Source organism: Scyliorhinus torazame, unplaced genomic scaffold (genome assembly GCF_047496885.1).
Source record: "Scyliorhinus torazame isolate Kashiwa2021f unplaced genomic scaffold, sScyTor2.1 scaffold_1442, whole genome shotgun sequence".
NCBI lineage: Eukaryota > Metazoa > Chordata > Chondrichthyes > Carcharhiniformes > Scyliorhinidae > Scyliorhinus > Scyliorhinus torazame.
Window position 1 is genome coordinate 1 of NW_027309169.1, and position 21,477 is coordinate 21,477.

General features: G+C 47.1%; 1 pseudogene; it reads left to right on the plus strand.

The window, feature by feature from the left end:
- The first annotated feature begins 591 nt into the window (after window positions 1-591).
- Window positions 592-4,202, plus strand: LOC140407286 (uncharacterized; annotated as a pseudogene).
- The last annotated feature ends 17,275 nt before the right edge of the window (window positions 4,203-21,477 follow it).

Consider the following 21,477-nt stretch of genomic DNA (forward strand, 5'->3'; position numbering starts at 1 on the left):
CAATGCTCACAGCTCTGTCACTCCGCCCCTCCGAATCCGCTCCCTGAAGACGACGTATGGGGTAGTTTTTGGAGACTCGGTATTGGGGAATGAGAGAGGAAAAAATGTTCCATAGAAATGAGAGTTGTCGATTCTGAATTTCTATCCTACACTTTTGTAAACTCATTTTGTAAACTCCTTTTATAGGATATTAGAAGAGGAGGAATTACAGACAGAAATCTCAAACGTAACCTCTCGATGTGACGGAGCCACTCTATTCCTTGGGACCTGATTATCATCAGCCTTTGAATCTAGAAGGAGAAATATTTGTCTGTTCTGTTGGCTTCAAAATATTTTAACCATCAGTGTGACTGGAAAAGCACCGAGACACACACACCCGAGTGAGAGTGTTCCAGAGCACTGACTGTGGAAAGAGCTTAGGGGCTTTTCACGGTAACTTCATTGAAGCCTACTTGTGACAATAAGTGATTTTCATTCATTCATTCATTTAACCAGTTACATAGCCTGAAAAAAACATCACACCATTCACAGCGGGGAGAGACCATACACGTGTTCTGTGCAGGAGGCTTCAACTGATTGTCTGACCGGGAGAGACACAAGGAGACCCAAAACATGGAGAAACCGTGGAAATGTGGGAACTGTGGGAAGGGATTCAGATCCCCATCTGTGCTGGAAGCTCATCGATGCATTCACATGGGGGAGAGGTCCTTTACCTGCTCTGTGTGGAAAGGGATTTGCTGTGTTATCCAACCTGCGGGCACACCAGCGAATTCACACCGGCGAGAAGCCATTCACCTGCTCTCAATGTGGGAACAGATTCAGTGATTCATCCAACCTGCGGAATCATCAGCTAATTCACACTGGATAGCGCCTGTTCATCTGCTCTCAGTGTGGGAAGAGATTCACTGAGTTATGCAGCCTGAAGAAACATCAGCGAGTTCACACTGGGGAGAGGCCATTCACCTGCTCTGCTTGTGGGAAGGGATTTACTGAGCTATCCATATTGAAGAAACGCCAGCGAGTTCACACAGGGGAGAGGCCATACACCTGCTCTCAGTGTGGGAAGAAATTCACTCGGTCAGACACCCTGCAGTCACATGAGCAAGTTCACACTGGGGAGAGGCCATGCATCTGCCCTCAGTGTGGGAAGGCATTCCGAGTTTCAACCAGCCTACGGTCACATCAGCGAGTTCACACTGGGGAGAGGCCGTTCACCTGCTCTCAGTGTGGGAAAGGATTTATTCACTCATCCAGCCTGTGGACACACCAACGACTTCACACTGGATAAAGGCCACTCGTGCTCTCAGCCTGGGAAGGAAATCTGTGATTCATCGCACCTGCTGATTTGCCACCAAATTCACAATTGATTACAGGGGTTGGATTCTGTTATTGTTTCTGCTTCAATGACATCCAGGACTGCATTTTGTTCATTCTGATAGTTGGTCAATGGAGATGGTCAGATGATTTCTTTCTACTGGACTGGCTGGTCTCACGACATTGTCGCCAGTGGGCTGATGGTCTTTGATACTTGTTGCAATTGCCTGGTTCTAAATTTCACGAGGATCACAGACTGAAAGAGTATTTGTAAGTTTGAAGATATTTAGTTCCTATTTCTGTTTGGAACCCCCAAAGCACGCCACCTTGCCATGGAGATGGACTGTGGTGGTTAAATGTTTTTTCCTGTTTAATTTATTTGGGTGTTCCTTACAGAAGAAAACTACGAGGGTATAAAATGAAAATCACTTATTGTCACAAGTAGGCTTCAAATGAAGTTACTGTGAAAAGCCCCTAGTCGCCACATTCCGGCACCTGTTCGGGGAGGCTGTTACGGGAATTGAACTGTACTGCTGGCCTGCCTTGGTCTGCTTTCAAAGCCAGCGATTTAGCCCTGTGCTAAACAGCCCCTGCAGAGTGGCAAGTTGTTTGAGGTGGATTGGGAAACAGAGAATAGCTAATATTAAAGGAAATGTTACATATTTACCAGCTGGTCAGTTAGCTCAGTTGGCTGGTTCATGATGCGGAGATACGCCAACAGCATGTGTTCAATTCCCGTTCAGAGGTTATCCATGAAGGCCCTGCCTTCTCAACATTGCCCCTCACCTGAAGTCTGGTGACCCTCAAGTAAGTCATCACCAGTAAGCTCTCTCTCTCTCAAAGGGGAGAGCAGCCCATGGTCCTTTGGTGACTTTCATTTTCCAGAATACAGCAAATCTAGATTCCTTTAAGGAACACAAATCAAAGTTAAAGATCCCATTAGATCAAAGGAAGCGCCTCTTGAAGTGGCCAAAACAGTAGTAAGCCTGAGGATTGGGAACTTGTTTGGAATTCAGCAAAGGAGGACCAAGAAACTGCTAAACCAAAAAAATAGAATCTGAGAGCAAACTGGGGAGAACTGTAAAAGCTCCTATCGAAATGTGAAAAGGAAAAGATTAGCAAAGGCCAATGTGGGTCCATTCCAGGCAGAGACAGGAGAGTTTATAATGGGGAATAAGGAAATGGCAGAGAAACTAAACAATGTGTGTCTGTCTACATGGAGGAAGATACAGAAAATCTCTCAAAAACTCAAGGGAACCAAGGAACTAGTGTGCAAGAGGGACTGAAAGAGATTAGTATTAGTAACAAAGTAGTATTGGAGAAATTCATGTGGGTTGAAAGTTAATAAAATCCCACAAAGTTGATGCTCTACATCCCAGAGTGCTGAAAGATGTGGCTGTAGAGATCGTGGATACATTGGTGATCATCTTTCAAAAATTCTACAGATTTTGGAATGGTTCCTGCAGATTGGAAGGTGGTAAATGTAACCCCACTATTTAAGGAGGGAGAGAGAAAACGGGGAACCACAGACCCATTAACCTGACATCAGTAGGAGGGAAAATGCTACAATCTATTATAAAGGATGTGATAACACACAAATTAGGAGCAGGAGTAGGCCACTCGGCCCCTCGAGCCTGCTCCACCATGCAATAAGTTCACGGCTGCTCTGATTGTAACCTCAAATCTACATACCCGCCACCCTCCCGATAACCTTTCACCCCCTTGCTTACCAAGAATCTATCCAGCTCTGCCTTCAAAATATTCAAAGACTCTGCTTCCACTGCCCTTTGAGGAAGAGAGTTCCAAAGACTCACGATCCTCAGAGAAAAAAAGTTCTCCTCTGCCTTAAATGGGCAAGTTATTACTTTTAAAGTGACTCCAATTTCTAGATTCTCCCACAAGAGGAAACATCCTTTCCACATCCACCCTGTCAAAGATCCTCAGGATCTTTTACAGTTCAATCAACTCACCTAAACTCCATCGGACACAAGCCCAGCCTGTCCAATCATTCCTCATAAGACCAGCCTCCAATTCCAGGTATGAGTCCAGTAAACCTTCTCTGAACTGCTTCCAACACATTTACATCATTCCTTAAATGAGAGTAATACTGTACACAGTGCTCCAGATGTGGTCTCACCGATGTCCTATACAATTGAAGCATAACCTCCCTACTTTTGTATTCAACTCTCCTCACAATAAACAATAACATTCTATTAGCTTTCCTAATTACTTGCTGTACCTGTATACTCGCCTTTTGTGATTCATGCTCTTGGACACCCAGATCCCTCTGAATCTGAGCTCTGCAATCTCTCACCATTTAGATAATAAGCTTTTTTTATTCTTTCTACCCAGATGGACAATTACACCTTTTCCCACATGATTCTCCATTTAGCTGATTTTTTTCCCCACTCACTTAACCTATCTATATCACTTTAGTCTCCTTATGTCCACTTCACAATTTACTTTCCTTCCTATCTTTGTATAATTGGAACATAGGAGCAGGACTTGGCCATTCAGCCCGTTGAGCCTGCTCCACCATTCAATACGATCATAGCTGATCATCCACTTCAATGCATTTTCCCCCACACTATCCCCATATCCCTTTGTGTAGGGGCTGGTTTCGCACAGTGGGCTAAAACAGCTGGCTCGTAAAGCAGAACAAGGCCAGCAATGAGGGTTCAATTCCCGTACCAGCCTCCCCGAACAGGTGCCGGAATGTGGCGACAAGGGGCCTTTCACAGTAACTTCATTTGAAGCCTACTTGTGACAATAAGCGATTTTCATTTCATGTTATTGGTATTTAGAAATCTGTCAGCCTCTGCTTTAAACACACTCAATGACTGAGCTCCCACAGCCCTCTGGGGTAGAGAATTCCAAAGATTCACAACCCTCTGAGTAAAGAAATGTCTCCTCCGAGACCGATCCAAATTGACTTATTTTGAAATTGTGTCCCCTGGTTCTAGACTCTCCAACCCGGGGAAACATCTCACCTGCATCTATTGCCAATTATTTTTGGCTATCCTCAACAGACACAGAATACAAAGCAGCTGATAAATGTGAAGAACAGATGATGAATGCTGCAGCATCGATAGCAACCTGTCTGACCATCAAGTGAAGAATTCTGCTGTCAGAGCCAGGCAACTACATATCACGGAATTGTTGAAGCTTTTCTTGTGTAATCTTGGAGGCTGCCCCGGTCTTTGGAAATCTAGGAGTGGATAAATTTATGCTCGCGATGGTGACATGTGAGAAGACTAAAATGGACTATACTTACTACACTCGCATGTATGTTTGCCTGTTGAAAAATGTAAAACGATATTACAGAGTATAAGTTGCATGTTTAGTTTAGCACATAGCTTAGCATGGTTTAGCACAGGGCTAAATCGATGGCTTTGAAAGCAGACCAAGGCAGGCCAGCAGCACGGTTCAATTCCCATACCAGCCTCCCCGAACTGGCGCCGGAATGTGGCGACTAGCGGCTTTTCACAGTAACTTCATTTGAAGCCTACTTGTGACAATAAGCAATTTTCATTTCATTTCATGTAATCATAAGAAATGTTTAAAATTCAAAAAGTTTTTAGAAAAACAAAGCCATCTGCGTACATCGCTGGTTCATCTTTTTAAAGGGGGCGGTGTGACGATTGGAAGATTTTAGGAAAATTTGATTATAAATGTATTGGGCAATTTAAGGGTTAAAAGCGTGGGGTTAGAGTGCGGTTCACTGCAGTGGCCCTTTTTTTATTTTAAAGAAGGATCCTGTTTTGCAGGGCCTGGGTGTTTTTAGTAGCCAGAAGGTGAAATTGTCAAAGGAATGTGTTTTCAGTCTGGGCTAATGGACTGTGGTTTGACTGGGAAAGTACTTGTGGAATTACTGTACTTTGCAGCCGTCAGAGCTCATTTGTTTTCCAGCTTGGGGAGATGAGGGCATTGCTGGGTGGAACCGAGGAAGGCAGAAAGACATTTAAAAAGTCTTGAGAGAGCAGTTTTTGGAGAAAGATTTGGAGAGAGGAGTTGAATTCTGGGTCCACAATTCTCCCACAGTAAGATAGATTGAGAGCTGTATCTTTCTTTTCCTGTTGTTTAATGGGAGATTGAGTAGTGACGTTTAAATGGGTAATTGTAAGCTGTTGTTTTTGGGTGTGAAGTTAAAAAGTTTAAATTGTAGTCATAAGAAAGTTTTATTTTAAAAATAACCAAGCCCTATTTCTTCATGCGATCACTCCTGGAGCGAATCATTCTTTCCGCACAGTCTGACAAATAAACTGAAATATTGGGGCTTTGGTCCAGTATCCGAGCCTCTGTTGGGGTCTGGTCTGGGATCGGAATAGTGACCAATGTAACAATTGGTTGGAGGTCCATTTCCCAGTCAGTCCTCCAGCACCTTCCTGTCTCTCTATTAGTGCGACGTCCATGGCAGTTTCCCAAATGGGGCACAGCTCCTGTATTTCTCAGCTAAATTCAGCCCTCAGCTCCGTCACCTGGCTGTCATTGATACAAGCGACAGAGACAGAAAGGGGCAGAGGAGGAAATGAGAAGTTAAAACTTGTGGCTCAAAATCAACACTTCAACATTTGTCAGTGAAATATATGTTATTTATACTGGGTTTTAATTATTAGATTTAGGCATCGGAGGCAAAGGGTGGAGGGTTTTAAAGCGTAACTTTTCCTTTCTAGCTAGTGTCAGTCATAGGTCAGTGGGCAGCACTATCACCTCTGGATCAGAAGGTTAAGACCCAGTTAGGGACCTGTGGACAAAAACCAGTTCCAACATTCCTGGTCCCAGCACGGAGGGAGCGCTGCACTGTCTTCCAAACAAGATGTTAAACTGAGGCCCTGTCTGCCCCTCTCAGGTGGATGCAAAAGTTCCTACAGCCACTATTTTGAAGAAGAGCAGGGGAGTTATCCCCGGTGTCCTGGTCAATATTTATCCCTCAATCAACATCACTAAAAACAGATCATCTGCTCATTATCATTTGCTGTGTGTGGGATTTTGCTGTGTGTAAATTGGCTGCCGCGCTTCCTACATTACAACAGTGACTACACTTAAAAGAACTTCATTGGCTGTAAAGCACTTTGGGACGTTCTGTGGTTGTGAAAGGCGCTATAGACATGTAATTTTTTGAATTGAAGGTTTATGTTATCTGATCTTGTTATCTGGAACTTAATTGATTTGAGCCACACCCAACTTGCGATTTAATAAATTCACTTTGGTTCAGACAAGACTTTAACCAATTAAGACAAAATCAGAATTGTCTGGATAGTAAATTTAAAAATAAGTTTATTAAATGAAAATGTTTACTGAACAAGTTTAAGACATTGACTTTTCCAACTTCATGTGGGTGATCAGTCTGTAGAAGCGTAACCCTCTCTGGCTCCTTTGACAGTAATTCTTGTGGAATTCAGCCTCGGGAGTCTAGCTCCTTCTTTCACAGTAATTTATTTGGAACTCGGCCTCGGGAGTCTTCAGTACTTGGCCAGCAAGGAAGATCTTCAGAACCTCTACTTTTATCCCCAAAGTGACCATTACCTCACGTCAGAGTTGGGTCTGTTGTGACATGATAATTGCTCAATTTGGTTACTAGATTAATTTAATTGGATCCCCAATTACTGACTCCACCTTCTGATTATCTCAGACAGGAATACAATAGAACTGTTTCATACTATCCCTTTATCTGATTCCATACAAACCCTTATTCATACAGTTTCAAATGTTGAGGCTAATCAGAGTTTGAAGGTCTCTCTTGTCAGTACATTTATCCACATTGCACTTTCTTTATACACAGCAATTAACCTTTGACATTTTTACAGCAAATGAGAATCAGGGCACGATCGAATGGCCACGATGCGCAAGGCGTGAATCCAAGTGCGCCAGTTAGATCGCAGGAGAGTCCGAAATTGGGCACCAAGCGCCAATCGGTTTCCGATCTAACCGGCCTATTCCCACTGGCCGGATGAAGGCCAATCTCCATCCCGTTAACGGGAAGGACCCCCTATCTTAAGGCAAAGCTTGATTTAAGCGACTCCCCAGTCGGTCACATGGACGCCGATGAGTATTGGCCCCACACAGACATGGGCCAGGCATCATGGTACCCGAGGGGTTCCTGGGCCATGGATGCCCCCGAATGGTCAGGGCTAGGGCAGGGTGCCCCCCTGGCACAGCCCCTGGGACGTGTGCATCTTGGCACTGCCAGACTGGCATCTTGGCACCGCAAACCTGGGTATTTCACACTCTGCCCATTCATGAAGATCACTCATAAAGACTGAGTCTTGATTTTGTGCAACAACCATGGGCGAGATTCTCCGACCCCCCGCCGGGTCGGAGAATCGCCGGGGGCTGGCGTAAATCCCATCCCCGCCGGTTGTCGAATTCTCCGGCACCGGATATTCGGCGGGGGCGGGAATCGCGCCGGTTGGCGTGCCCCCCCCCCCCGCGATTCTCCGGCCCGGATGGGCCGAAGTCCCGCCGCTAAAATGCCTGTCCCGCCGGCGTAGATTAAACCACCTACCTTACCGGTAGGACAAGGCGGTGCGGGCGGGGTCCTGGGGGGGGGGGGGGGGCGTGGGGCGATCTGGTCCCGGGGGGGGGGGGGGCAACGGTGGCCTGGCCCGCGATCGGGACCCACCGATCCGCGGGCGGGCCTGTGCCGTAGGGGCACTCTTTCCCTTACGCCTTCGCCACGGTCTCCACCATGGTGGAGGCGGAAGAGACTCCCTCCACTGCGCATGCGCGGGAATGCCGTCAGCGGCCGCTGATGCTCCCGCGCATGCGCCGCCCGGAGATGTAATTTCCGCGCCAGCTAGCGGGGCACCAAAGGCCTTTTCCGCCAGCTGGCGGGGCGGAAATTCGTCCGGCGCCGGCCTAGCCCCTTAAGGTTGGGGCTCGGCCCCCATAGATGCGGAGCATTCCGCACCTTTGGGGCGGCGCGATGCCCAACTGATTTGCGCCGTTTTGGGCACCAGTCGGCGGACATCGCGCCGATATCGGAGAATTTCGCCCCTTGTCTTTCTCTCCATTTCAAATCCCCTGTGAAAATCCAAACACAATGTATTGTGAAATTATTAGATTTAAAACAGAACGAGTTGTTGGGATTCACTGCCTGACAAAGGTGCAGGAAGGAAATTCAACTGTAACTTTCACAAGTTAACTGGACAGATTCTGGAGGAAAAGAAACTTGCCGGGCGATGGGACTAATTAGTTAATTCAAAGAGCTAGCATGGGAACAATGGGCGGGATGGCCTCTTTCTGTGCTGACTGAGACTCGTTTGCATTTGAAGAAAGTGGGAAATATCTGGAAGCCACTTCCTACGATGCGGGTAGAAGCAGAGATGATGGAATGTTACCCAAAGGAAATTGGATGGGCTTTTAAGGGAAATAAACTGACAGGGATACGGGGATAGAACGGGGCAATGGTTTGATCTACAGAGATCTACAAGTTGTGAATCTTTGGAATTCTCTACCCCAGAGGGCTGTGGGAGCTCAGTCATTGAGTGTGTTTAAAGCAGAGACTGACAGATTTCTAAATCCCAATAACACAAAGGGATATGGGGATAGTGTGGGGGGAAAGGCATTGAAGTGGATGATCAGCCATGATCATATTGAATGGTGGAGCAGGCTCGATGGGCTGAATGGCCAACTCCTCCTATGTTCCAATGATACAAAGATAAGCAGGAAAGGAAATTATGAAGAGGACATAAGGAGGTTAAAAAGGTAGATATTAAATGAGTGGAATAAGATCTGCCAAATGGGGAACGTGGGAAAATGTGAAATTGTCCATGTTGGCCAGAAGAATATAAAAGCTTATTATCTAAATGGTGAGAGATTGCAGAGCTCTGAGATTCAGAGGGATCTGGGTGTCCAAGAGCATGAATCACAAAAGGCGAGTATACAGGTCCAGCAAGTAATTAGGAAAGCTAATAGAATGTTATTGTTTATTGTGGGGGAATTGAATACAAAAGTAGGGAGGTTCTGCTTCAGTTATACACGGTAGCACAAGTGGATACCACTGTGGCTTCACAGCTCCAGGGTCCGAGAATCGATTCCCCACTTGATCACTGTCTGTGGAGTCTGCACGTTTCCCCGTTTCTGCGTGAGTTTCCTCCAGGTGCTCTCAGTCAAAAGGCGTGCAGGTTAGGTGGATTGGCCACAATAAATTGACCTTAGTGATCAAAAAGGTTAGGAGGGCTTATTGGGTTACGGGGATAGCGCTTAAGTGGGTCGGTGCAGACTCGATGGGCTGAATGGCCTCCTTCTTCACTATATGTTCTATGTACTATATTGGCGAGACCACATCTGGAGCACTGTGTACAGTATTACTCTCATTTAAGGAATGATGTAAATGTGTTGGAAGCAGTTCAAAGAAGGTTTACTGGACTCATACCTGGAATTGGAGGCTGGTCTTATGAGGAATGATTGGACAGGCTGGGCTTGTGGCCGATGGAGTTTAGGTGACTTGATTGAACCGTATAAGATGCTGAGGGACCTTGACAGGGTGGATGTGGAAAGGATGTTTCCTCTTGTGGGAGAATCTAGAAATTGTGGTCACTACAAAAGTAATAACTTGCCCATTTAGGCAGAGGAGAACTTTATCTCTCAGAGGGTTGGGAGTCTTCTAAACTCTCTTCCTCAAAGGGCAGTGGAAGCAGAGTCTTTGAATATTTTTAAGGCAAAGCTGGATAGATTCTTGAAAATCAAGGGGGTGAATCTTTATCAGGGGTAGGTGGGAATAAGACCACACTAAGACCATAATCAGGGGGATAGATAGTATCCTTTGTGAGCAGGATAAAGAGTCCCGCATGGTATGTTGCCTGCCCGGTGCTAGGGTGCGGGACATCTCTGACCGGCTTGAAAGGATACTGGAGAGGGAGGGGGAGAATCCAGTTGTTGTGGTCCATGTCGGTACCAACAACATAGGCAAGTCTAGGAAAGAGGACCTGTTTAGAGATTATAAAGAGCTAGAATTCAAATTTTAAAAACAGGTCCTCAAGGGTCATAATCTCTGGAATACTGCCCGAGCCACGTGCAAATTGCCATAGGGAGGCAAGAATAAGGGAAGTTAACACGTGGCTGAAAGAGTGGTGTGGGAAAGAGGGGTTCCTTTTCATGGGACACTGGCATCAGTTTTGGGACAGGGGGGACCTATACCGTTGGGATGGTCTCCACCTGAACCGAGCTGGGACCAGTGTTCTGGCGAAAAGAATAAATAGGGTGGTCAATAGGACTTTAAACTAAAGATTGGGGGGGAAGGGAAAGTCAGGGAACCAAGAGGTGAAGTAATCAGTGGGAAGCGTAGCTGCTTAGGAATACAAAAAAGCACGAAAAGACAAAACTCAGGAGAGGTTACGATAGTCCCCATCCCACAAAATATGACACAGTGTATGGAAAGGTTCAGTAAACCAAGGTCCACCACACTAAGAAAACAAAAAGGGACGGTCAATAGAGAATTAAAGGTGCTATATTTAAATGCGCGCAGTGTACGGAACAAGGTAGATGAGTTTGTGGCCCAGATTGTGACTGGCAGGTATGATGTGGTAGGCATCACAGAGACATGGTTGCAGGGGGTTCAGGACTGGCATTTAAACATCCAGGGATTCACAACCTATCGAAAAGACAGGGAGGTGGGCAGAGGGGGTGGGGTTGCCTTGTTAATTAGGAATGAAATTAAATCAATAGCACTAAACGACATAGGGCCAGATGATGTGGAGTCTGTGTGGGTAGAGTTGTGGAACCACAAAGGCAAAAAAAACATAATGGGAGTTATGTACAGGCCTCCTAACAGTGGTCAGGACCGGGGGCACAAAATGCACCACGAAATAGAAAGTGCATGTCAGAAAGGCAAGGTCACAGTGAACACGGGGGACTTCAATATGCAGGTAAATAATGCTGCCAGTGGACCCAAGGAAAGGGAATTCATCGAATGTTTACAGGAGGGCTTTTTGGAACAGCTTGTGATGGAGCCCACGAGGGAACAGGCCATTCTGGACTTTGTGTTATGTAATGAGCCAGACTTGATTAAAGATCTTAAAGTAAGGCTGAACTTAGGAGGCAGTGATCATAATATGGTCGAATTCAATCTCCAATTTGAAAGAAAGAAGGTAGAATCAGATGTAAAGGTGTTACAGTTAAATAAAGGTAACTACAGGGGCATGAGGGAGGAACTGATGAAAATCGACTGGGAGCAGAGCCTAGTGGGAAAGACAGTAGAACAGCAATGGCAGGAGTTTCTGGGAGTAATTGAGGACACAGTACAGAGGTTCATCCCAAAGAAAAGAAAGGTTATCAGAGGGGGGATTAGGCAGCCATGGCTGACAAAGGAAGTTAGGGAATGCATCAAAGCAAAAGAGAAAGCCTATAATGTGGCAAAGAGTAGTGGGAGGTCAGAAGATTGGGAAGGCTACAAAAACAAACAGAGGATAACAAAGAGAGAAATAAGGAAAGAGAGGATCAAATATGAAGGTAGGCTAGCCAGTAACATTAGGAATGATAGTAAAAGTTTCTTTAAATACATTAAAAACGGGAGGCAAAAGTTGACATTGGGCCGCTCCAAAATGACGCTGGTAATCTAGTGATGGGAGACAAGGAAATAGCTGAGGAACTAAATAAGTACTTTGCGTCAGTCTTCACAGTAAAAGACATGAGTAATATCCCAACAATTCCAGAGAGTCAGGGGGCAGAGTTGAATATGGTAGCCATCACAAAGGAGAAAGTGCTAGAGAAACTAAGAGGTCTAAAAATTGATAAATCTCTGGGCCCAGATGGGCTACATCCTAGGGTTCTAAAGGAGATAGCTGAAGAAATAGTGGAGGCATCAGTTATGATCTTTCAAAAGTTACTGGAGTCAGGGAAAGGCCCAGAGGATTGGAAAATCGCTGTTGTAACCCCCCTGTTCAAGAAGGGAACAAGGAAAAAGATGGAAAATTATAGGCCAATTAGCCTAACCTCGGCTGTTGGCAAGATTCTAGAATCCATTGTTAAGGATGAGATTTCTAAATTCTTGGAAGTGCAGGGTCGGATTAGGACAAGTCAGCATGGATTTAGTAAGGGGAGGTCGTGCCGGACAAACCTGTTAGAGTTCTTTGAAGAGATAACAAATAGGTTAGACCAAGAAGAGCCAATGGATGTTATCTATCTTGACTTCCAAAAGGCCTTTGATAAGGTGCCTCACGGGAGACTGCTGAGTAAAATAAGGGCCCATGGTATTCGAGGCAAGGTACTAACATGGATTGACGATTGGCTGTCAGGCAGAAGGCAGAGAGTTGGGATAAAAGGTTCTTTTTCGGAATGGCAACCGGTGACGAATGGTGTCCCGCAGGGTTCAGTGTTGGGGCCACAGCTGTTCTCTTTATATATTAATGATCTAGATGACGGGACTGGGGGCATTCTGGCTAAGTTTGCCGATGATACAAAGATAGGTGGTGGGGCAGGTAGTATGGAGGAGGTGGGGAGGCTGCAGAAAGATTTAGACAGTTTAGGAGAGTGGTCCAAGAAATGGCTGATTAAATTCAACGTGGGCAAGTGCGAGGTCTTACACCTGGAAAAAAGAATAGAGGCATGGACTATTTTCTAAACGGTGACAAAATTCATAATGCTGAAGTTCAAAGGGACTTGGGAGTCCTAGTCCAGGATTCTCTAAAGGTAAACTTGCAGGTTGAGTCCGTAATTAAGAAAGCAAATGCAATGTTGTCATTCATCTCAAGAGGCTTGGAATATAAAAGCAGGGATGTACTTCTGAAGCTTTATAAAGCATTAGTTAGGCCCCATTTAGAATACTGTGAGGAATTTTGGGCCCCACACATCAGGAAGGACATACTGGCACTGGAGCGGGTCCAGCAGAGATTCACACGGATGATCCCAGGAATGGTAGGCCTAACATACGATGAACGTCTGAGGATCCTGGGATTATAATCATTGGAGTTTAGGAAGTTGAGGGGAGATCTAATAGAAACTTACATGATAATGAATGGCTTAGATAGGGTGGATGCAGGGAAGTTGTTTCCATTACCAGGGGAGACTAGGACCCGGGGGCACAGCCTTAGAATAAAAGGGAGTCACTTTAGAACAGAGATGAGGAGAAATTTCTTCAGCCAGAGAGTGGTGGGTCTGTGGAATTCATTGCCACAGAGGGCGGTGGAGGCCGGGACGTTGAGTGTCTTTAAGACAGAAGTTGATAAATTCTTGATTTCTCGAGGAATTAAGGGCTATGGAGAGAGAGCGCGGGTAAATGGAGTTGAAATCAGCCATGATTGAATGGTGGAGTGGACTCGATGGGCCGAATGGCCTTCCGCTCCCATGTCTTTTTTTTTACAAATATTTTATTGAAAATTTTTGGTCAACCAACACAGTACATTGTGCATCCTTTACACAATATTATAACAACACAAATAACAATGACATATTTTATAAACAAACAAATTTTTTTTAAAAAAATGAATAAATAATAAATAACAAAAATGAAAACTAACCCTAATTGGCAACTGCCTTATCACAAGTAACACTCTCCAAAAATATAATTTAACAGTCCAATATATAATTATCTGTAGCAACGACCTATACATACTATACAGTATATATTAACAACCCTGAGAGTCCTTCTGGTTCCTCCTCCTCCCCCCCCCCGATCCTGGGCTGCTGCTGCTGCCTTCTTTTTTCCATTCCATCTATCTTTCTGCGAGGTATTCGACGAACGGTTGCCACCGCCTGGTGAACCCTTGAGCCGACCCCCTTAGAACAAACTTAATCCGCTCTAGCTTTATAAACCCTGCCATGTAATTTATCCAGGTCTCCACCCCCGGGGGCTTGGCTTCTTTCCACATTAACAATATCCTGCGCCGGGCTACTAGGGACGCAAAGGCCAAAACATCGGCCTCTCTCGCCTCCTGCACTCCCAGCTCTTGTGCAACCCCAAATATAGCCAACCCCCAGCTTGGTTCGACCCGGACCCCCACTACTTTTGAAAGCACCTTTGTCACCCCCATCCAAAACCCCTGTAGTGCCGGGCATGACCAAAACATATGGGTATGATTCGCTGGGCTTCTCGAGCACCTCGCACACCTATCCTCCACCCCAAAAAATTTACTGAGCCGTGCTCCAGTCATATGCGCCCTGTGTAATACCTTAAACTGAATCAGGCTTAGCCTGGCACACGAGGACGACGAGTTTACCCTGCTTAGGGCATCTGCCCACAGCCCCTCCTCGATCTCCTCCCCCAGCTCTTCTTCCCATTTCCCTTTTAGTTCTTCTACCATAGTCTCCCCTTCGTCCCTCATTTCCCTATATATATCTGACACCTTACCATCCCCCACCCATGTCTTTGAGATCACTCTGTCCTGCACCTCTTGTGTCGGGAGCTGCGGGAATTCCCTCACCTGTTGCCTCGCAAAAGCCCTCAGTTGCATATACCTGAATGCATTCCCTTGGGGCAACCCATATTTCTCGGTCAGCGCTCCCAGACTCGCGAACTTCCCATCCACAAACAGATCTTTCAGTTGCGTTATTCCTGCTCTTTGCCACATTCCATATCCCCCATCCATTCCCCCCGGGGCAAACCTATGGTTGTTTCTTATCGTGGACCCCCCCAAGGCTCCAGTCTTTCCCCTATGCCGTCTCCACTGTCCCCAAATCTTCAGTGTAGCCACCACCACCGGGCTTGTGGTGTAGTTCCTCGGTGAGAACGGCAATGGGGCTGTCACCATAGCCTATAGGCTAGTCCCCCTACAGGACGCCCTCTCTAATCTCTTCCACGCCGCTCCCTCCTCCTCTCCCATCCACTTACTCACCATTGAAATATTAGCGGCCCAATAATACTCACTTAGGCTCGGTAGTGCCAGTCCCCCACCTATCCCTGCTACGCTGTAAGAATCCCTTCCTCACTCTCGGGGTCTTCCCGGCCCACACAAAACCCATGATGCTCTTTTCAATCCTTTTTAAAAAAGCCTTCGTGATCACCACCGGGAGGCACTGAAACACAAAGAGGAATCTCGGGAGGACCACCATCTTAACCGCCTGCACCCTCCCTGCCAGTGACAGGGATACCATATCCCATCTCTTGAAATCCTCCTCCATTTGTTCCACCAACCGCGTTAAATTTAACCTATGCAATGTGCCCCAATTCTTGGCTATCTGGATCCCCAGGTAACGAAAGTCCCTTGTTACCTTCCTCAACGGTAGGTCCTCTATTTCTCTACTCTGCTCCCCTGGATGCACCACAAACAACTCACTTTTCCCCATGTTCAATTTATACCCTGAAAAATCCCCAAACTCCCCAAGTATCCGCATTATTTCTGGCATCCCCTCCGCCGGGTCTGCCACGTATAGTAGCAAATTGTCCGCATACAAAGATACCCGGTGTTCTTCTCCTCCTCTAAGTACTCCCCTCCACTTCTTGGAACCCCTCAACGCTATCGCCAGGGGCTCAATCGCCAGTGCAAACAATAATGGGGACAGAGGGCATCCCTGCCTTGTCCCTCTATGGAGCCGAAAATATGCAGATCCCCGTCCATTCGTGACCACGCTCGCCATCGGGGCCCTATACAACAGCTGCACCCATCTAACATACCCCTCTCCAAAACCAAATCTCCTCAACACCTCCCACAAATAATCCCACTCCACTCTATCAAATGCTTTCTCGGCATCCATCGCCACTACTATCTCCGTTTCCCCCTCTGGTGGGGCCATCATCATTACCCCTAACAGCCTCCGTATATTCGTGTTCAGCTGTCTCCCCTTCACAAACCCAGTTTGGTCCTCCTGGACCACCCCCGGGACACATTCCTCTATTCTCATTGCCATTACCTTGGCCAGGATCTTGGCATCTACATTTAGGAGGGAAATAGGTCTATAGGACCCGCATTGTAGCGGGTCCTTTTCCTTCTTTAAGAGAAGCGATATCGTTGCTTCAGACATAGTCGGGGGCAGTTGTCCCCTTTCCTTTGCCTCATTAAAGGTCCTCGTCAGTACCGGGGCGAGCAAGTCCACATATTTTCTATAGAATTCGACTGGGAATCCATCCGGTCCCGGGGCCTTTCCCGCCTGCATGCTCCTAATTCCTTTCACCACTTCTTCTACCTCGATCTGTGCTCCCAGTCCCACCCTTTCCTGCTCTTCCACCTTGGGAAATTCCAGCCGATCCAAAAAGCCCATCATTCTCTCCCTCCCATCCGGGGGTTGCGCTTCATATAATTTTTTATAAAATGTCTTGAACACTCCATTCACTCTCTCCGCTCCCCGCTCCATCTCTCCTTCCTCATCCCTCACTCCCCCTATTTCCCTCGCTGCTCCCCTTTTCCTCAATTGGTGTGCCAGCAACCTGCTCGCCTTCTCCCCATATTCGTACTGTACACCCTGTGCCTTCCTCCATTGTGCCTCTGCAGTGCCCGTAGTCAGCAAGTCAAATTCTACATGTAGCCTTTGCCTTTCCCTGTACAGTCCCTCCTCCGGTGCTTCCGCATATTGTCTATCCACCCTCAAAAGTTCTTGCAGCAACCGCTCCCGTTCCTTACTCTCCTGCTTCCCTTTATGTGCCCTTATTGATATCAGCTCCCCTCTAACCACCGCCTTCAACGCCTCCCAGACCACTCCCACCTGGACCTCCCCATTATCATTGAGTTCCAAGTACTTTTCAATGCACCCCCTCACCCTTAGACACCCCCCCTCATCTGCCATTAGTCCCATGTCCATTCTCCAGGGTGGGCGCCCTCCTGTTTCCTCCCCTATCTCCAAGTCTACCCAGTGTGGAGCGTGATCCGAAATGGCTATAGCCGTATACTCCGTTCCCCTCACCTTCGGGATCAGTGCCCTTCCCAGCACAAAAAAGTCTATTCGCGAGTAGACTTTATGGACATAGGAGAAAAACGAGAACTCCTTACTCCTAGGTCTGCTAAATCTCCATGGGTCTACACCTCCCATCTGCTCCATAAAATCTTTAAGTACCTTGGCTGCTGCCGGCCTCCTTCCAGTCCTGGACTTCGACCTATACAGCCCTGGTTCCAACACCGTATTAAAATCTCCCCCCATTATCAGCTTTCCCATCTCGAGGTCCGGAATGCGTCCTAGCATCCGCCTCATAAAATTGGCATCATCCCAGTTCGGGGCATATACGTTTACCAAAACCACCGTCTCCCCCTGTAGTTTGCCACTCACCATCACGTATCTGCCCCCGTTATCCGCCACTATAGTCTTTGCCTCGAACATTACCCGCTTCCCCACTAATATAGCCACCCCCCTGTTTTCGCATCTAGCCCCGAATGGAACACCTGCCCCACCCATCCTTTGCGTAGCCTAACCTGGTCTATCAGTTTCAGGTGCGTTTCCTGTAACATAACCACATCTGCCTTAAGTTTCTTAAGGTGTGCGAGTACCCGTGCCCTCTTTATCGGCCCGTTCAGCCCTCTCACGTTCCACGTGATCAGCCGGGTTGGGGGGCTTCCTACCCCCCCCCCCCCCCTTGTCGATTAGCCATCCCCTTTTTCCAGCTCCTCACCCGGTTCCCACGCAGCTGTATCTCCCCCAGGCGGTGCCCCCCCCCGCCCATCCCCTCCCATACCAGCTCCCCCCTCTCCCCAGCAGCAGCAGCCCAGTAATTCCCCCCTCCCACCCCCCGCTAGATCCCCCGCTAGCGTAATTACTCCCCCCATGTTGCTCCCAGAAGTCAGCAAACTCTGGCCGACCTCGGCTTCCCCCCGTGACCTCGGCTCGCACCGTGCGACGCCCCGTCCTTCCTGCTTCTCTATTCCCGCCATGATTATCATAGCGCGGGAACCAAGCCCGCGCTTCTCCCTTGGCCCCGCCCCCAATGGCCAACACCCCATCTCCTCCACCTCCCCTCCTCCCCCCATCACCACCTGTGGAAGAGAGAAAAGTTACCACATCGCAGGATTAGTACATAAAACTCCTCTTTCCCCCCTTTTCGCCCCACCACTTTGTTCAAACGTTCTTTTTAATAACCCGCTCATTCCAGTTTTTCTTCCACAATAAAAGTCCACGCTTCATCCGCCGTCTGAAAGTAGTGGTGCCTCCCTCGATATGTGACCCACAGTCTTGCCGGTTGCAGCATTCCAAATTTTATCTTCCTTTTATGAAGCACCGCCTTGGCCCGATTAAAGCTCGCCCTCCTTCTCGCCACCTCCGCACTCCAATCTTGATAAACGAGGAATCTCACCACTATGGCTCTGGGAATTTCTCCTGCTCTCGGTCCTCGCGCCATCACTCGGTATGCTCCCTCCACCTCCAACGGACCCGCCGGGGCCTCCGCTCCCATTAACGAGTGCAGCATCGTGCTCACATATGCCCCGACGTCCGCTCCCTCCGCACCTTCAGGAAGACCAAGAATCCTCAGGTTGTTCCTCCTTGCGTTCTCCAGTGCCTCCAACCTTTCCACACATCGTTTCTGATGTGCCTCATGCATCTCCGTCTTCACCACCAGGCCCTGTATGTCGTCCTCATTCTCGGCTGCCTTTGCCTTCACGACCCGAAGCTCCCGCTCCTGGGTCTTTTGCTCCTCCTTTAGCCCTTCGATCGCCTGTAGTATCGGGGCCAACAGCTCTTTCTTCATTTCCTTTTTGAGCTCTTCCACACAGCATTTCAAGAACTCTTGTTGTTCAGGGCCCCATGTTAAACTGCCACCTTCCGACGCCATCTTGGTTTTTGCTTGCCTTCCTTGCCGCTGTTCTAAAGGATCCACTGCAATCCGGCCACTTTCTCCTCCTTTTTTCATCCGTATCCAGGGGGGATTCCCTTCTGGTTTACCGTACAGTGTTTTTAGCCGTCAAAATTGCCGTTGGGGCTCCTATCAAGAGCCCAAAAGTCCGTTTCACCGGGAGCTGCCGAAACGTGCGACTCAGCTGGTCATCGCCGCACCCGGAAGTCTGCTCCCATGTCTTATGGTCTTATAAGTAATAGGAGTAGGCCATTCGGCCCTTCCAGCCTGCTCCACATTTCAATAGGACATGACTGAAACCAACATTCCTCACGTTCACTTTCCTGCCCTTTCCCCGTAATCCTCGGTTCCCTCACTGATCAAGAATCTATCTCAGCTGGGCAACACAGTGGTGCAGTGGTTAGCACTGCTGCCTCACGCCGCCAAGGTTCCAGGTTCGATCCCGGCTCTGGGTCACTGTCCGTGTGGAGTTTGCACATTCTCCCCTTGTTTGCATGGGTTTCGCCCCCACAACCCAAAGATGTGCAGGGTAGGTGGATTGGCCACAATAAATTGCCCCTTAATTGGAAAAAAATGAATTGGGCACTCCAAATTCACATTTAAAAAAAAATAATAATAATCTATCTCAGCCTTAAATATACACAAGGACTCTGTCCCCACAACTCTCTCAGTTCCAAAGACTCTCAGAAGAAATTCCTCCTCATCTCAGTCTTAAATTGACATCTCTTTATTCTGAGACTATGCCCTCTGGTCCTAGACTCTCCCACGAAGGGAAACATCCTCTCAGCATTTACCCTGTCAAACCCCTTAAGAATCCTGGATGTTTCAATAAGATCACCTCTCATTCTTCTAAATTCCAATGAGTAGAGTCCCAATCTGTTTAACCTTTGACCCGAAGACAATCCCTCCATAATGGGGATCATCACAGTGAACCTTCTCTGAACAGCCTCCAATAAAATATCTTTCCTTAAATAAGGGGACCAAAACTGCTCACAGTTCTCCAGATGTGGCCTCACCAGCACCTTGTACAGCTGCAGCAAGACTTCCCGACTCTTATACTCCAACCCCCTTGGAATCAGGGCCAACATTCCATTCGCCTTCCTGATTACCTGCTGCACCTGTCTGTGAGCTTTCTGTGTTTCGTGCACAAGTTCCCCCAAGTCCCTTTGTGTTGCAGCTTTCTGCAGTTTTTCTCCATTTAAACAATACTGTTCTTTTGTTCTCCCTTCCAAAATGAACTTTACATTTTCCCACATTATGCTCCATGTGGCAACTTTTTGTCCACTTGCTTAACCTCTCAATATCTCTTTGTAAACTGTTTGTATCCCCCTCGCAACTTTTCTTTCCACCTATTTTTGTCTTCAAATTTGGGCACAGTACATTTGCTTCCTTCCTCCAAGTCATTAATGTAAATTGCACAGTTGCGATCCCAGGACTGACCCCTGTGGAACGCCACTGGTTACAGGTCACCAACCTGAAAAAGAACCCCTTATCCCCACTTGCTGTTTCCTGCTCATTAGCTAATTCTCTATCCACGCCAACGCCATGGGTTCTCATCTCATGACAACGTTTTGTGAGGTACCTTGTCAAAGGCCTTCTGGAAGTTTAAATACAACACATCTACTGGTCCCCCTCTATCCACTCTGGTTGAGACTTCCTCGAAACACTCTGATAAATTAGTCAGACACGGTTTCCCTTTCACAAAGCCATGCTGACTCTGCTTGATTAGATTATGATTTTCTCAATGTGCTGCTATTACTTCCTAATAATTGATTCCAACATTTTTTTCAACAATAAATGTTAGGCTAATCGTCACATTGGCAGTTTTCCAATCCTCTGGTACTTCTCCAGAATCCAAGGATTTTTGGAAAATTACAATCAATGCATCCACTATCTCTTTCAGTCCCTCGTGCTCACTGGTCACTTGGTTCTCTCGTGTTTTGGGCACAATTTCTGGATCTTCCTCCATGAAGACAGACACACATTGTTTAGTTTCTCTGCCATTTCCTTATCCACCATTATAAACTCTCCTGTCTCTGGAATGGACCCACATTGGTCTTTGCTAATCTTTACCTTTTCACATTCCTATAGGAACTTTTCCTGTTGGTTATGATGTTTCTCCCCAGTTTGCTCTCATATTCTATTTTCTCTTTATCAGTTTCTTGGTCCTCCTTTGCTGAACTCTAAAACAAGTTCCCAATCCTCAGACTCACTACTATTTGGGCCACTTTCTGAGTCTCCTCCATTTATCTCATGGAATCTTTAACTTTTCTTGTTAGCTATGATAGCTTCACTTTTGCGGTTTAATTTTTGCTTCTTAAAGGAATCTATATTTTATGTAAATAAAATGCGAGTGGTTACCTGTCTATTGTCTGTTGTCATACAAAGAACAAAGAACAAAGGACAGTACAGCACAGGAACAGGCCCTTCGGCCCACCAAGCCTTCTCGGATCGTGATAGCGGTATAAACTAAAATCTTCTGGGACTTCCGGTGATGGCGGGCGGGAGGCAGC